The sequence below is a fragment of the Corylus avellana genome, chromosome 2 (assembly GCF_965113065.1).
Source record: "Corylus avellana chromosome 2, dhCorAvel1.hap1.2, whole genome shotgun sequence".
Lineage (NCBI taxonomy): Eukaryota > Viridiplantae > Streptophyta > Magnoliopsida > Fagales > Betulaceae > Corylus > Corylus avellana.
The window spans coordinates 23,246,658-23,262,523 of record NC_142491.1 but is presented as its reverse complement, the minus strand read 5'-3'; the positions used below and the strand labels follow the sequence as shown (position 1 = coordinate 23,262,523).

The 15,866-nt window shown below is 37.0% G+C and overlaps 1 pseudogene; it reads right to left on the bottom strand.

Moving 5' to 3' along the window:
• Window positions 1-991: 991 nt before the first annotated feature.
• Window positions 992-14,851, bottom strand: LOC148587519 (uncharacterized; annotated as a pseudogene).
• Between the last annotated feature and the right edge of the window lie 1,015 nt (window positions 14,852-15,866).

Below are 15,866 nucleotides of genomic sequence, written 5' to 3'. Positions count from 1 at the left end.
TGTCTTGTTGCTGTAATGATGCTTTATCTATCTTCTTCTAATGGACTTACATCAAGGCTGATGTTGACTAGATGAAGAAGACAATTGAAGTTGCATGTTTTTGTTGTCGTTATTTGTTAATCTGATCCAACTACTATCAGACTTGTGCTTATGTTTTATTTTGTAATGTTTTTTGTATGAATTTTGTTGAATTTGGAATGTTTTGGAATACTTTGTATGAATTTTGTTGGTACAATTTGACAAGTTGTTTTTAGGATTTGTTCACAAAATTGAGTCCTCTATTCAATCTAATGTCTGTCAATTTCAACAGTGGAGAACTTCACAAGTTGAGTATAAAGTTTGTCACATGCTCGTAAACCTATAATTTTAAATGACAATAACAAGTGAATAACCTATACCAGCCAACCTGAAATTAAAGAATGTTTAGATAGAAAATGGCCCAAGCATCTCAAAAATAAAATATTGAAGTTGGCCTTGATGCTTATCAGAATCCAACACTCATAAATAGATTGCATTATATTCTATTAGAGTTTTCAATCATAGGAAATAGGCATGACAACTTACCTTTATCTATAAAAGGCTATATTGTCAAAACAAGCTCACAAAACCTGAATATGGACACATTACATGCATATGAACATCATGGCTTCTAGGCTATTCAGCAATTCCATTAAGCAACTTCTTAATCATCCAACTAGTCAACAATTTCAGCATAATAGTAACATAATAGTGAATCCACAAGTCATATAGTTTCTAAATGTTCCCACAAGTCAGCATGACCACCATTTCACTTCATCCATTACAATGTTTACAAAATATAAATAGAACTATTAGGCGGTCCAATACAAAAAGTTGACAACAACAAGTCATAGTTCTCATATTTTCTTCTTCCCTTTGTCCTTCACTACTGTGGTGGACTTCTCTTTCCCCCTTATTCATTCTTCGAACATGGTCCCCAAAACCTGACGGAGGCTTGTCAATAGTTGTCCCCTTACCCTTTTGTTATACCACCAACTCGGGGAGGACCCCAAGAGTATATTGGTCCACCACCTGGAATTGGGGGTTGGCCAACAGGGTCCCCAGTCAAATCAATAATAAGCTTCTGCATGTTGGTAGGTTGTCTCTTACTCCCAAGATGCTCCCTTAACCTACCACCCTCCCTTGTCCTTGTAGCCAATCCTAGGGTTGTCTTCTTTTTATGACCAAATATGGATTTAGCCTGCAATATAGGTATACAATCCTAGTAAAGTTATATTTTTTTTGTCCTTTAATTACTTAATATGAAAAATTACTCACATTTGGTCTGTATGCATAATGTGTTGCTGCCTTGTTCACTGTTCTGGCTTTCTGGGATGAAGAAGGTGCTATTCTGGTAGGCTTTGATGCAGGCTGGGATGCAGGCTGTGATGGAGGCTCTGGTGCAAGCTGGGATGCAGGATATGATGGAGGCTTTAGTGCATGTTGTGATGGAGTCTCTGGTGCAGGTTGTGATTGTGTGTTCACTCTTGATTTTTTTGCACCAGCTGATGGTGTGTTAACTCTTCCACTTTTTGCACCATTTGATGGTGCGTTTACTCTTCCCCTTCTTGTACCATTTGATGGTGTGTTCACTCTTGATCTTGTGGTGGTGGTTGCTGAAGTGGCAGTTGAAGATCCATCCAACTACAACAATATAGTAAATATAGTAAACTAAACACGACACAAGTGTTGACAAATATAGTAAATTAAACACTAAACAAGAAACCATAGATATAGTAAACTAAACAAGTGACTTACAATGTCCAAATTTTAGTCAGTTGATGCATTGAATTGTCTCGCACAGTCCCTTCTTTCCTCCTGCCGTTGCCTTGCTTCGCATGATCTCTTATTGTGACCAAACTTTGACAGTACCCACATTGATTTTTATTTCCCCCATTCCTAATTGCATTAGGGTTTCTTGGTTCTTCAACACCCCTATGTCTGAGTTTTTTAGGTCTGCCAGGAGTTACTCTTGATTTGGGTGGCTCAATTTTAGGTTGGTCCCTTCTAGGCCATTGCTTTTCACTTGGTACAGGGTAGATAATGTAGTCATAGGACTTCAAGAACCATTCAAAAAGAATGACTAAACCAACCCAATTTTTCATAATCTACTATGGTAGTTTACCTGGTATTTATAATGTCAATTATTAAATAACTTACATTTATTTGTTTAACTCTGTTGCTTAATCACATGAAACATTATGTGGCATGGCATTCATAATATAAACCGACATGTAAGTTTGTATGAAAATTATAGTAAAAAAGTGAAGTAGCCCAAATATTATCCATCTAGAACATCTATTGGACACCTAAAAAAAAATAACTTCACAAAAATTTTTATCTCCTGCCCATATGAATTTTTATTTGTCCTTATTAAAATCAGGAGGGTTGCTACAATACATTCCCCTCACCATGTCCCCACCATCTTTCCTCTTTCAACATTTTGATTTTTTCAAAAATAAAAAGAGAGAGGAGATAGTGAGGGGAATGAAAAATAGCATTTGCCTAAAATTAGCAACCAAATAATGCAAAAGTAATGGAAGGGACCACTATATTTAATGTATTACATTCGTAGTACTAATCACGTGTCCAATACAAGCACCAACTAGTGGACCACGCTTAGATCAGACAAAGAGAAAGATATTTGGTGGCCACACTTTAGAATCAGACGACGAGATTACCAAACAATATGACAACTTTAGACAACATTATCAAAAACCAACAACTTTCAATGACAAAAAAATTACAAGGACGAATCAGAAACCAACAACCTTCAATGCGAAAAAAAAGACAAGGACGAATCCCACGGATGACCCACTGCAAATCGACAAAAATAGCCACACTAAAAACTCAACAAAATCCATTCTAGAAGTGTTACATGCAAAACCTCCAAATATCAAATACAAATTAAAGATCAAAAACAACTTTCAATAAACGTCAACTACAAACCCTACAATACAGTAACGAATCGTAATGCTACACAAAACGTAAAGTGTACTTGATTATAGCAGTAAAGAACTGAGTTAGACATGATTTTTGACTAAATCGACACCAAAAGTTCGGGGGTCTACTCTGGTTCGTCGACAACGAAGATGGATAGGTTCGCAAGAGGACTTTTCATTTCACATTGGCAGTATAGAATGGAATTTCACTTTAAGGTTTAATTTGGGATTTTTTTCGAAGAGGGTAGTTTGGACATTTAACTTAGTTAGTATGAGGGTATAATGGGTAGTTCAGGCGAAAAAAGCCACGTGCAGGTCACGTTTTTCGTTTTCTGCTTGAGTTAACGATTGATTTAGATGATGGGGTCCAAATTGAGAGCAATTGAAAGTTCAGGAGACTAAATTGAGAGATTTTGAAGTTTACGGGGGATATTTCAAAACAGGTGAAAGTTTGGGGGTTTTCAATGAAGTTTCCAAAAAAAAAAAAAAAAAAAAAACAAAATGGGTATGGGCTTTTGGGGGTGGCCAGACCACCCTAAGGGCCTGGGGGTGGTTTCGGCCACCCTCTATGCCCAATATTGGGGTGGGGGTGGGTGCTGTAGTTTTGGGTGTTTTCAAAATTTCAAGTGGACTCGGTGGGGGTATAATGAACATAAAAATACAAATCGTTTGAGTTTAACGTTGAAAACTAACAGATGGGTGCAAAGTGATAGAAATTGAAAGTTCAAGCGAAGTTTGGAGGGATTTGTTAAATCACGTGAAAGTTCAGAGGCGAAAGTGAAGTTTTCTAAAAAATCTATCTTATTACAATGTACAAAGTAAGTATTGAATCTGATCCATAGCCTTTCATTTCTTTTGTTTCTGTGTATTGTTTTTAATAATAATAATAATAATAATAATAATAATAAAAGGTCTGGATATTTCATGTGTTAATGTAATTTATTCAAGCTCCTTTGAGGTACTTGGTAAAACTACAATTTCCTTGGACTTGCAAAAGAAGAAAAGGTTTAGCAGCTCAAACACTGTAGCCATGCCTCTCAACCTTGAGGATTGACATTAACATTTCTTTCTTTCTGCTGATCCAAGAAGAGACCTTGCATTTCATTGCTTTCGCCCAACACCACAAGAGAAGTAATTGTGGCCTTTGAATCTGATCCTTAGCTTACGAACTGTATTCTCCGATATTACATTTTTTTTTTTTTTTTTAGCTAAAATAAACTACTCTTTTGGTCTTTGCTTTCTCTTTCTAAAGTGAATGGTAGCATTTGGGAGTTTTTTTTTTTTTTGGGGGGGGGGGGGGGGGGGGGAACTTCACTTACCCCCCATACTTTCGCCCTTTTTGCAAACACCCCCCCATTGTTCAAAACCTCTCACTTACATGTATCAAAGTTTGAGTTTCGTTCACTTTGGCCCTTCCATTAGGATTTTCTGTGAAATCCTAATGGAAGGGGTCGCACGTGCCGCGCACGTGCGAAAGAATTATGGGAAGCCCCGTTTTACCCCTGAAGTCTTCTTTCTTGCCCTGCTTCTGCACCATTTAAATCGAAATCATCTTCTTCTTTTTTCGTTCCACTTTTCTTCCACATTTTTCTTCTTCTTCGGGCAGGCCCGCGTTTCTTGTTCTTCTTCTTCGTGCTGACCATTTCATCATTCTGCTTGGTTATACCCATTTGATACCCATTATGGATCAAGCCGAGAGTGAAGTCAGTGAAGTGATCGACGCAGGAACAGGAACCAACAATCCAATGTGCAAACGTGGGAGGACATCACGCATTTTAACAGCATTCACGCTACCGAATTTCGGTAAAAGGTTTTATACATGTGCAAATTACGTGGTAAGATTTATTTTGGCATTTTTATTCTGTTGGGGATGGTTACGGTTTTTAGCTGTGTATTTGGTGCAATTTTTTTGCTTAGCCGAAAATGTGAGCGGAGTATTTTGTTGAAATTTGTTTGGTTTGGTTGGCTGGGTATTTGAGCTGGGAATTTGGTGAAATTTTTTTGCTTGGCTGGGTAAATGAGTTGGGTATTTGCTGAAATTTGTTTGGTTGGCTGGGTAAATGAGCTGGAAATTTGCTGAAATTTGTTTGGTTGGTTGGGTAAATGAGTTGGGTATTTGCTGAAATTTTTGTTGTTTGGCTGGGTAAATGAGCCGGGTATTTGCTGAAATTTGTTTGGTTGGCTGGGTAAATGTGCTGAAAATTTGCTGAAATTTTTTTGGTTGGCTAGGTAAATGAACTGGGTATTTGCTAAAATTTTTGTTGGTTGGCTGGGTAAATGAGTTGGGTATTTGCTGAAATTTGTTTGGTTGGTTGGGTAAATGAGCTGAAAATTTGCTGAAATTTTTTTGGTTGGCTGGGTAAATAAGCTGGGTATTTGCTGAAATTTTTTTGCCTGGCTGGGTATTTAAGCTGGAAATTTGTTGAATTTTTTTCGATTGGCTGGGTATTTGATTAATGAAATTGGTTGTGATATATTTTGATTCATTTTGAGGTTTAGTTTGTGATATATTTTGATTGAAGCTAGTGAGTATGGTTTAAGGTTTAGTTTGTTCATGAAATTGGTTGTGATATATTTTGATTCATTTTGAAACCCTAGGAAGGATTTGGAATGAAGTATTTTTGGTTGATGTCAGATACACTATTTTTGTCCAAAAATAGTGTTGGTAGCTTATGATACATAATAGTTGTGTGAGAGATATTATTTTATATTGATCTGATTGTGTAGAATGTTGACAACCGTGGATGTTGGTTTTTCAAATGGGTAGATATGGATATTTTTCAACATGGTAAGCGAGTGGTTTCAAAACTGTTTGAGTGGCACGAGAATTTGAAGACTGAACGTGCATAGATTGGAACAACAATCTCGAATGAAATTTTGAAATGCAAGATTGAAGTTGCTGAATATAAGGCCAAAATGGAGGTTGCGTCTGTTAATTTTGAAATGCAATTACAAGCGTAGAAGAACAAATTTCATGCAAAGGAGATGAAGTACCGGTTTGCCTTAGCATGTTCATTTATCCTCCTTGCTGTATTGATGTTTTATCCCGTGTCTAATAGATATTCCTCAAGGTTGATGTTGTCCTGAGCATGTAATGAAATGTGTATTGCAAACCGTATGATGTAATGTATTTTGTTGTTTTGTTGTCGACTTTTTTTGCGTGGGACAAGTAATTTACATAGTCTTATTTTGTGCGATACAAGTAATTTACCTACCGTTGTTGTATAAGAAAAATAATTGACCTACTATATTGTGTAACACTTGTAAAATATTGTAATACTTATAAAATTGTTTTGTAAAATGTTAACATCCAAAATAATTACCATCCAAGAATCCACCACATTGGCAAACAGCATGAACACCAAATATTACAACATGTATGCATGTCACAAAATAATTACATAACATTCATTAACCTGTCTTCATGTCACAAAATAATTACATAAGATTCATTACCCTATCTTTATATCACAAAATAATTACATAACATACATTAATAATATTAGAAAGCCTCCACATTGGCTAATATTGTGAAGACAAAATATTAGAATTACATCTGTCTGGCTTCATGTTACAAAATAATTACATTCATTAACTCACAACCTACATCCAACTCAGAAATATTCATGGTTGCCATATTTTTTGCTTTCCTTTCCCCTTTCCCTTGTCCCTTTTTGCATTTTGTGTACCTCTAGGTAGAATTGTTTCACTTGGGGCCACTTAGGATTTGGGTATGTCAAAATCAGGGGGGGCAACCCTAAAGGTAATACCACCTGCCCGTGGAAGTCCCCAAGCACATAGTGGTCCACCTCCTAGAATTTTTGGGGGTCCAGTAGGCTCACCCGTGATATCGATCACCAGCTTGCCCTTGCGGTTAGGGTCCCTAACACTACCATCGTCTACCCTTAAATCACCAGCAGCTCTTGATCTTGTGGCTAACCCCAACAATTTCCTTCTGGTTCTAATTGCAGGACCTGCTTGTAGATTTTAAACAAAATAATATATTAGATAATAAATCCAAAATCAGACACAACAAATTTTTTAATAACGCCTTTAATAAATTGAAAATCAGCACGTACACTAAATAATAAGGCTTACATTGGATTGGCTATTATGAAGTTCAGTTGGGGCACGAGTTTGGGATGTGTGAAGCTGAGTTGGAGCAGTTGGTTGTGCATGTGGTTGGGGAGTAGTATGAACAACCTACATATTTTTGAAAAAAGATTATGTCACATGCACATTTTTGTTATCAGTACAAAATGAGACCCAACAACAGCTTCAATAATTTCACAAACAGCACATACACTAAATACTTCAATAATGAATTCACAATCGAAAATGAGACACAACAACAGCTTCTATAATTTCACAAACAGCACATACACTAAATACTTCAATAATGAATTCACAATCCAAAATGAGACACAACAACAGCTTCAATAATTTCACAAACAACACATACACTAAATACTTCAAGCCTTACATTGGATTGGTTATTACGACGCTCAAGTGGGGCACGTCTTTGGGATGCGCGAAGTTGAGTTGGAGCAGTTGGTTGTGCACTTGGTTGGGGAGTAGTATGAACAACCTACATATTTTTGAAAAAAGATTATGTCACATTTTGTTTTTACTATCAATTTAAAATCTGAACCTACAATAAACAAACATGACTTACATCATGGCTAGTACCAACATCGGTTGCTTGACCTCCTCTTTGCCTTTTTGTTCTAGTACTGGTTGATGTACCTCCCCTTTGTCTTTTGCTTCCACTTCCTGATGCGGCATTAGATGGCTCATCCAACTACAAAATAACATAAAAAATGATTGCCCATGAATGACTAAAATTATGAAATAACCATTAGTACGACAATTTCACAAAAACCATAACAGGAGGGTATGCAGTTAAAAATTACCATATCAAGATTCCAATCAACTCCTGTAGTGGATCTGTAGTATTCTCGTACTTGTTCTCTTCTATCATCTTGCCTCAGCCTTGTAGTGCATGTTCTCTTGTTGTGACCCCATTTCTTACAGTGCCCACACTGGTTTTTGGTTCCCCCCCTCCTGATCGCATTTGAATTTTTTAGCTCCTCAGCCCCTCTCACTCTTACCTTCCTAGGTCTCCCAGGAGCTATCCTTGCTTTTTGTGGTTCGATAATCGGTTGATTGCTCCTAGGTCATTGCTCTTCACTGGGCACGGGATAGATGATGGGTTGATACGTCTTCAGGTACTTGTCTTTACTATAGTAGTCACTGAGATAATCTATTGGATTGCCACCATGGTATAAGATGGCTAATATGGCATGACTGCATGGTATCCCAGTGACGTCCCATTTCCTACACCCACATGTTCTGCCCTCCACACTGACTGCAACTCGTTTGCCCTCACATTCGACCTCAAAAATGCCATCATCGGCATATGTGCACCAACAATGACTAGCACCATCCTCTTCCTTCTCCAACTTGGCCATTATTTTTGGTCCTAAACTACCCTCCTCCATTGCAGCAATCAACTCCATTTTCCTTACATACCTCCTCATTAATTTATTCCTAATCCCTTCCAACATTGACATTATTGTCAATTGATGGTACTTCATGATCCCTGAGTTGAAACACTCAGCACAGTTGTTGTGTACCAGGTCAGATTTGGCCATGGTGTTGAACCATCCCCTACACCAAGTTTTGGGATCAATCTTTGCCAAGTAATCATAAGCAGGCTCACTTACTTTCTTCATCTCTTCCATCACATAATGGAAATCTGTCTGGGTATAAGATGATGCATCAGTCCAAAGCATGTCCTTTAGCAATATCCCCTTGTGACCGGCACTTCTGAAATTGGTATACAGGTGTCTCACACGTGTATGGTGCTCAGCTGTGGGACAAACCTGTTCGAGCCTTGGTACTAGGCCCTGCACATATGGTAAGATAAAATAGGTCAGACATTATTCATACAAGTAAGTCAAATGTTAGACATTATGCACACAAGTATGCTTACCTTTTGTCGATCAGATATAAAAGTCCACCCTTGTGCTGGTGCTAGGCCAAGATCAGATATAAGTGCCTCCAAGGACCAAGTCCAACTGTCCTTGGTCTCTGCTTCAACAACCGCAATGGACAGTGGATACATACTATTGTTTAGGGCCGGCAATTTTGACACGACCCGCAAATCCGACACGAACACGACACGAAAAAACAGGTATTGGGTTTGGGCTAATCGGGTTCGGGTCGTAATCGGGTCTACCCGATTAAGACCCGAAAAATTTGTGTCTATCCGGTCAACCCGTCGGGTCTGGTGGGTCAACCCGCTAGACATGATTACTGTGCGGGTCTGGACCCGCCGACCCAGTTTTTCTCTTGTTTTTTTTTTTGTTTTTTTCTGGACCCGGGTCACGCGTGAGGCGTGAGGAGAGCGAAAGTCAGACGACTCAGGCCACAGGCCCACTGCTCAAGCCTCACGACTGTCAGTCTCTCACCACAGTGACCTCATGTCAGTTTTAACTTCTTTTTTTTTTTTTTTGAATAGGTCAGTAACGTCAGTTTTAACTTTTAGTCTTTTAGAGTTTAGACTTTTAGTTTTAGTTACTTCACTCTTTGAACAAAAAAATTGAAAAATCAGTCTCTGACTCTCTGTAACGTTGAACCTCCCTGATTCCCTCTCACTCGGCCTCTCACTCTCCCTCCGTCACCGACAGTCCGACTCACCGTCTCCCACTCGGCCACTCTTGACTCTCCCGATTCTCCCTCTCTCTCTCGGGTCTCCACTCTCCCTCCTCCTCGTGGGCCTCCTCTGCTCCTCGCCGTTAGGAACTTAGGGAGGCGTTAGCAAGAGCCAAGAACGGACCTCACCGTCGCCGACTCACCGTCCTCACCGAGTCACCGTCGCCGTCAGCCACGTCTCCTCGCCGTTAGCCGCAGCTCTCTGTCTCTTGTATAGTCGTATGGCGGTATGTCTCTTTCTTACTCTCTCTAGTCTCTGACTCCGATTTTTTTTTTTTTTGTAAGTCTAGACTCTGATTTTGATTGTTTGAATTTTTTATATATATTCTAGACTCTGATTTTGAATCTTGGATTGTTTGAATTTTTTATATATATTTGTTTTTCAAGCAATTATGTGATATTATACAGTTTAGGGTTTATACCTTAATGGCTTAATTACATTTTTTTACTATATATTAGTGTACATAATTTTGCTAAATCATTGATTGAATTTGCGTTGTTGAACAATTTATGGCAAATATGGCCAAAGCAATGATTTTTTTTAATTAAAAATAAAGATTTAAAAAACTTAAAACTGAAAATAAAATTGAGGGATTAAAACTTAAAAGTAGAATGGAACTTCATAAAGAGAGAGAGAGAGGAAAATAAAAAAGATATTTAGATTAACCGACTGTAAAATGACAGCCAAATAGAATGGGTGTTTTTGGATAATGCCCGCGGCGTGAGTGCTCCGGAGGCTGTACTGCTGTAGCAAACAAATGCAATAGTAAAAAGTCTTCATTTGATATATATTCTAGACTCTGATTTTGATTGTTTGAATTTTTGATATATATTCTAGACTCTATTTTGTAATTAAGGTATAATATCACATAGTTGCTTATTGCAAGATTTGGGTTGGATTATTTTATTTCACTTAGCTATATAGCTTTTAATTTATTCTTAAATATTCAATTTATAGTTATATAGCATATAATCATTAGTCATATACTTTAATAGTTTAACTAATGATTATGTAATTTATGTGTGTAGATGAATATTGAAGAAGTTGTTGAAGATGCATTCGACATTGATGACGATGTGGTCGAATTACCGTCACTAGAAGGTGACTCCGTTTCTGTGGGGACTGGGACTAACAAAAAGGGAAAGAAGCGGAGGAGGACCTCAACTGTTTGGCAATATTATGATGTTGTTCCTAATACTGATCCAAATGACCCGGAGGTGTGGGCAAAATGCAAGACTTGTGGTAATAGATACAAGGCTCGAAGTTCATATGGAACTGGGAATTTGAGAAAGCACATTCAAGTTTGTGGGGGGGCAAACACTCGTGATGTTGGGTAGATGCTCTTAGCTGGGAAAGCAGGATCTCTGTCAGTAAGTGGCTCTAAATTTTATCCCAAAATATATAGAGAATTGTTGGTTGCTTTGATTATTAAGCATGATTTGCCCTTTTCATTTGTTGAATATGATGGTTTAAGACAATTACATCAGTACTTGTGTGGTGATGTACCCTCTATATCTAGAAATACTGCTAAGGCAGATTTGGTTAAGATGCATATGAGGGAGAAAGAAAAGATTAAATCTATGTTGCATGCTTGTCCTGGGAGGATTTGTTTAACATCTGATATGTGGACGTCATTGACAACTGATGGATATATGTGCCTTACTACACATTTTATTAACAAAGATTGGGTATTAATTAAAAGGGTGTTAAACTTTTCTTTTATGCCCCCACCACATGATGGTGTTTCTTTGAAAGAAAAGATATATGATTTGCTACAAGAGTGGGGGATTGAGAACAAGATTTTTACTATAACATTGGACAATGCTTCTGCTAATGATCGTTGTGTTGACTTTTTAAAGCAAACACTGAACATTAAGAAAGCCCTTCTTTGTGAAGGTGAGTTCTTTCATATGCGTTGTTGTGCCCATATTCTTAACTTGATTGTGCAAGATGGATTAAAAGAAATTGATGATGCTATCAAAAAGGTTCGAGATAGCGTAAAGTATGTTAAGGGATCACAAGGGCGAAAACAAAAATTTCTTCATGCGGTAAATCAAATGTCATTGGACAGTCATAAGGGGTTAAAACAAGATGTGCCAACGAGATGGAATTCTACTTATCTTATGCTTGAGAGTGCTATTCATTATCGTAGTGCTTTTAGTTATTTGGCGATGACTAATTCAAACTATAAGCCGCCTTGTCCTAGTGCACTTGAGTGGGAAAAGGTGGGTGATATCAGTAGTTTCTTAGCTTGCTTTTATGAAGCTACATGTGTTTTTTCTGGTACTAAGTATCTTACTGCCAACTTATACTTTCCCGTAGTTGCCATGATTTATTTATCCTTGAAGGAAGACCTTGTGAGTGAAGATGAGCATAAAAGATTAATGGCAACTCAAATGATCTCTAAATTTGAGAAATATTGGTTAGAATTCAGTGCAGTGTTGGCCATAGCAGTTATATTAGATCCTCGTTACAAGCTTCATCTTGTAAATTATTACTATACGAAGATCTATGGAGTTATGGATTCTATACAATTTGAGAATGTTCGTGAGAAAATTAAGAATCTTTTTATGGAGTATAGTGCTTCTTCTAATACTTCAAGTTCAAGCTCCATAACTGCTCGGCGCCCCCAAGTACCTAGAGCAAAACTATCATGGCAAAAGGTGAATAATATCATTAATTTCTTATCTTTTTTGTAACTTAGTATATATATATATATACTCAATTATTTATGTTTATATTCTCTTTGTTTCATGTAGGACTATTTAGCATTTGCTGGAGATGATATTAATTTTCAAAAGAATCAATTGGACATTTATTTGGAGGAGCCTAGGTCTGTGGATTTGAATGATACATTTGACATCCTTTCATTTTGGAAAGGAAATCAATTTCGTTATCCTGAAGTAGCTGCTATGGCTCGTGATGTTTTGAGTATTCCTGTTTCTACTGTTGCTTCGAAATCCACTTTTAGCATTGGTGGACGTGTGATTGATCAATATAGGAGCTCACTCAAGCCTGACATTGCTGAGGCATTAGTTTACACCAAAGATTGGTTATATGGAGATGAAGGTAATATTAGTTATTTCCATATTTAATTTCTTCGTTTATGTGTATTATTTTTTTATTACACTATAATAAAATAATACTAATTCTTCTTATTTTTTTATATAGAACTCACACAAATGAAGTTGGACTTGGATGGCAAAGAAGATGATGTTTTGACAATTTCCTGTGACATTCCAGATTCATCTGGAGCACAATCTATTAATATTTCTTAAGCTGATTATATTTGTAGTGTTTTATAATTTATATCTTTGGACTTTGATTATATGGGTGGATCATGGATGCCTTCATGGATCCTTAAGTAGAGTGGCATAATAGACATTGGCCTATGGGAACCTAATTTGTATTTTGCAAGGAATTATGAATCTAATGTTGATGTAGTTTTGAGTTTTGTTTCTTTTTGTATTTATTATTTTGTTTTTGTTAGCTTTTTTTTTATTATTATCTTTTTCTTTATTGCTATGATGGAAATGTTGACACATTTTAGTTTATGGACACAATTTAACCCATTAATACTTGCTTTTGGGTTGAACTAATTTGTTTAAATTTTATGTCTTTGACTTTTTTGTTGGTTAAAACTAAATGCCCTTTTTCATTCATTCAAAAAAAAAAAAAAAAATGAAGAAGAAATAGGTCGAGTGCCCATGTAGCAAGTATTTGTTATGTTGTTGTGCTATGGTGAGAAATTAGATTTTCTTCCGACTTGTTAGCTTCCGAATTGGCCCCCTCTTTTGTAGTTTTAGAATATTTTTCTATGTCTTGTATTGTTTCATTGATGAATTATTCTTATGATTATTTATAATTGTAGTTAGAATCCTGTGTTGATCCACTTGAGCCCTACCTTCATGGTGTGAGGTCATACCCTTATGTGTTTGTTCATCTTGTGTTATGAATCTTTAATATAATATATTGTTATGAAGTTCCCACACTCTCAAATTGTTTTTGTGTATCATCTTGTGGACTGAGGCTTGATCTCTTAGATGAGTTTCTTGTAATTTGCATCCTTATGGATGTTTGGCAGTGTTTCTTGTTGAATTAGTATATGATGTTGCTTCCATGGCTTCCCCATGCATGTAATTATGTAAAACACTACAAATGAAATTCTAATGTCTACTAATGAAGAACTCCCTAAGCATTGATGCCATTGTTTGTTTCGGATAGCAAATTTGTGATCTTTAGAAAAACTTTGCTGTACTTTACGTCTTTACCTTGTCGTTGCTAAAATGAAAATCACTTAAATTATAACTATTCTATTATATTACATTATTACACATTTTGATAAATGCATTTGCACAATTAAATAAGGGTCTTGGTCTTCTATGGCTCTCATGGAATTCAAAAATATTGGGTCTTGGCCTAGGGTTGGATGCTAAAAAAAATGTCTGAGAATTTGTATCTTTGCTCAAATTGATTTTTTAACACTTTTGTTACATGTGGGACTAAATTATAAGTGAACTATTTTAATAAATGAACTTACTTGTTTTAACTTTTAACTTTTAAGTTTAGGTGAAATTATGAGTTTAGTAATTTATTTTGGAGTACAATTTGTCAATTACGGTCACTTTTCAATTTTTTTTTTTCTTATCCTTTATTAAAGCCTTTAATATCTTAGAACTCAATTTTTTGCATTGACTATATTGATGTATTAGTATTATTATTACAATTTTGAATTTTGAATTTTGAATTTTTTTAATTTTATAGTTTAGGGTAATCGGGTCGTGTCGGGTCATGTCTACCCGTTTAGACCCGGTTATTTTAAACAGGTAAAACGGGTCGTGTCGGGTTACCCGATTATTTTCGTGTCATAATCGTGTCAAACCCGATTACCCGTTTAGCTAAACGGGTCGTGTCTGGATATGAGCTAATCATGTAACGGGTACCTGCGGGTCGTAATTGGGTCGTGTCAGGTACCCATTTTGCCACCCCTACTATTGTTGGCATCCCTCCCAACAGCAACCATTAACTGGCCCTTGTACCTACCCTTCAGGAAGCATGCATAAACACCTATCACAGGTCTACACCCTTGTAAGAAACCTGTCTTCATTGCAGCGAACGATACATATAACCTCTGAAACCTACATGGGACCTCGGGCATTGGTCTCTCAACCATAAGAATTAAACAGCTGCCCACATTGGTCTTCCTAACCATTGCACAGTAGTCCCATAACCGATGCTATTGCTCATCCAACTTCCCATCAATTTTTTGTTGCTTCTTCTTCCTTGCCCTATACAATGAGCTAACATGGGCATTTATATTCCACTTAGCTATGACCTATTTCTGCAAAACGTCTATAGGCAGGTTTGGCTGGTTTCTGAATGAGTCCATGCACCATTCAGCTATCCAAGCTGAATTAATCATGTGATTCTTGTATCTTCTAGTGCATGAGTGTCTTGGATACATTGACACCAAGAGAAATGTGGACTTATCCCTTAACTTCTTCCCATAAACCCTGTACTTACATTTCTTGTCTTTGCAACGAGCTATAACCTTCTTGGTTTCATTTCTTGGGAACTCTAAATCCTTTCCCTTCAAAATATTTGCTTGCTTCACCACTTTTCTAAACTGCACCGCATCACCAAACACATGACCTATTTGCAACACTAGATTTTGCATCTCTTATTTGGTAAATGGAATTCTTTTGGTGACATCACGACGACTTGATGTTTCTTCATTGTCACTAGCACTGGGAGTGGGCGACCTAAGTATGTCACTCGGACAAAGATCTTCACTATCATCTTCATGATCTTCCCCTCCTATTTCTTCCACATGTCCACCCCCAGCTTCCTCACCATCCTCTTCCTCACCCCCATCTTCCTCACCCCCATCTACCTCATCCCTAAACCCTGCTTCATCATCAACAACACCCGATGTTTCTCCCCATCTGATGACTCAGCATCAAATATCTACACTAAAAACCTCATCCCAGAAAGCATCCTTCTTATATACAACAGTCCTCTCATATTCTTCATCCTCTTCTGCATTATCATCTACCGCATCTATATCAACAACATCAAACGAAACCAAATACAACTCAGCTAGCCCATGCCCTAAATGGTGTGAAACCATTTCATTTACATCATGATCAGATGATATCAGCCTTAATCCTTCATCTAAAGACCTATCA